The sequence below is a fragment of the Rattus norvegicus genome, chromosome 5, assembly GCF_036323735.1.
Source record: "Rattus norvegicus strain BN/NHsdMcwi chromosome 5, GRCr8, whole genome shotgun sequence".
NCBI classification, from domain to species: domain Eukaryota; kingdom Metazoa; phylum Chordata; class Mammalia; order Rodentia; family Muridae; genus Rattus; species Rattus norvegicus.
The window spans coordinates 90423307-90425954 of record NC_086023.1 but is presented as its reverse complement, the minus strand read 5'-3'; the positions used below and the strand labels follow the sequence as shown (position 1 = coordinate 90425954).

The window sequence follows — 2648 nt, the reverse complement described above, 5'->3', positions numbered from 1 at the left end:
GTCATTTTGTTTGTATTTGTTTTATGTTATTTTAATTTCATTTTTTTTCACTTATGCACTTTATATCCCACTCACTGCCCCATTCCTGCTCACAACCTCCCCCAATCCTTTCCCCATTCCCAATTCCCTTCTCATTTGAGAGGTTTGATGCACCCCAGGGTATTCTCCAACCCTGCCATCTGAAGTCTCTGTGAGTCTAGGTGCCTACTCTTCCACTGAGGCCAGACAAGGCAGCTTTCTGGAATAACATATCACTTAGACAGGCAACAGCTTTTGGGATAGCCTTCTCTTCTCCAGTTATTTAGAACCCACGTGAAGGTCAAGCTGCACATCTGCTACGTATGAGCAGGGAGGCCTAGGTCCAGCCTGTGTATGTTCTTTGGTTGATGATTCAGTCTCTGAGAGCCCAAAGGATCCAGGCTAGTTGATTTTGTTGATCTTCCTGTGGAATTTCTATCTTCCTTTCTATTCTTCCATTAAAGTCCCCAAGCTCCATCCACTGTTTGACTGTGGGTATCTGTATCTGTCTGAGTCAGCTTTTGGGTGGAGCCTCTCATAAGAAAACATGCTCCTGTTTACAAGCATAGCACCATATCACTAATAGTGATAGGGTCAAATGGATAGGACCAGCCTTGCCACCGCTGTCCCACTCTGGGCAATCATCAAGCTCACAATAATGTGCACATCCTTGGGGTCTAATTTGCAGCATCCCTTTGGCAGTGCCATAGATTTTGAAGTAGGCAGTTCTATAGATGATGATGCCCTAGACAGAGACAGTGAAACCTTGGGAGAGACCCTTCAGGTCACCAGACTTGAAGATCTTGGTGAGATAGTAGCCTAGCCCATTGAACTCATGCTGGGAAGGCTCCCTTGCTCAGTAGACTAAGCAGAAGGAAATGGCCCCAGCTGCCCCATCAGAGGCCAGGTTACCAGAAAAATAACACCAAAACTGCTTATGATGATCTACGACTCCCAGGAAGATCTGCTTGTACTTGTCCTTGAAGGCAAGGTTAAGAGTTTGGGTGGAGAAGTAAAGGATCACATTGGCCAGATTACCCCTCCAGGAGAGAAAGCCCTGCTCCTTGGGGAACAACAGCAAGTATTTGACCCTCCCTAATCAGGGCTACCATGGTCTTTGAGAAGGCAGAGTCTATGCCACGAGCCAGGAAGTACTTAAGGAAGCTCTAAGCCTGATCACCCATGCTGAAAGCTGGGGGCACACAGCCTGCAAGGAGCTGTTATTTTGCTGTTGCCTATACCAGCCAAGCACAGCCACCCTGTCTCTGTCCCTGCACAACAACAAGAAGGGAACGGGCTGATATTATGTACATGGGACACCTAACTACTGGAGGAAGATTGCAAAAGTTGAAGGAGCCATACCTAAACATAGTAAAAGCCATATACAGCAAACCAGTTGCTAACATTAAACTAAATGGAGAGAAACATGAAGCAATCCCACTAAAATCAGGGACTAGACAAGGCTGCCCACTCTCTCCCTACTTATTCAGTATAGTGCCTGAAGTTCTAGCCAGAGCAATCAGACAACAAAAGAAGGTCAAGGGGATACAGATCGGAAAAGAAGAAGTCAAAATATCACTATTTGCAGATGATATGATAGTATATTTAAGTGATCCCAAAAGTTCCACCAGAGAACTACTAAAGCTGATAAACAACTTCAGCAAAGTGGCTGGGTATAAAATTAACTCAAATAAATCAGTAGCCTTCCTCTACACAAAAGAGAAACAAGCCGAGAAAGAAATTAGGGAAACGACACCCTTCATAATAGACCCAAATAATATAAAGTACCTCGGTGTGACTTTAACCAAGCAAGTAAAAGATTTGTAAAATAAGAACTTCAAGACTGTGAAGAAAGAAATTGAAGAATTCCTCAGAAGACGGAAAGATCTCCCATGCTCATGGATTGGCAGGATTAATATAATAAAAATGGCCATTTTACCAAAAGCGATCTACAGATTCAATGCAATCCCCATCAAAATACCAATCCAATTCTTCAAAGAGTTAGACAGAACAATTTGCAAATTCATCTGGAATAACAAAAAACCCAGGATAGCTAAAACTATCCTCAACAATAAAAAAACTTCAGGGGGAATCACTATCCCTGGCCTCAAACAGTATTACAGAGCAATAGTGATAAAAACTGCATGGTATTGGTACAGAGACAGACAGATAGACCAATGGAACAGAATTGAAGACCCAGAAATGAACCCACACACCTATGGGCACTTGATTTTTGACAAAGGAGCCAAAACCATCAAATGGAAAAAAGATAGCATTTTCAGAAAATGGTGCTGGTTCAACTGGAGGTCAACATGTAGAAGAATGTAGATCGAACCATGCTTATAACCCTGTACAAAGCTTAAGTCCAAGTGGATCAAGGACCTCCACATCAAAGCAGATACACTCAAACTAATAGAAGAAAAACTAGGGAAGCATCTGGAACACATGGGCACTGGAAAAAATTTCCTGAACAAAACACCAATGGCTTATGCTCTAAGATCAAGAATCGACAAATGGGATCTCATAAAACTGCAAAGCTTCTGTAGGGCAAAGGACACTGTGGTTAGGACAAAACGGCAACCAACAGATTGGGAAAAGATCTTTACCAATCCTACAACAGATAGAGGGCT

General features: G+C 42.8%; 1 pseudogene; it reads right to left on the bottom strand.

Annotated features, from left to right (window-relative positions):
* Positions 1-575: 575 nt before the first annotated feature.
* Positions 576-1202, bottom strand: Slc25a4-ps1 (solute carrier family 25 member 4, pseudogene 1; annotated as a pseudogene).
* Positions 1203-2648: the final 1446 nt, after the last annotated feature.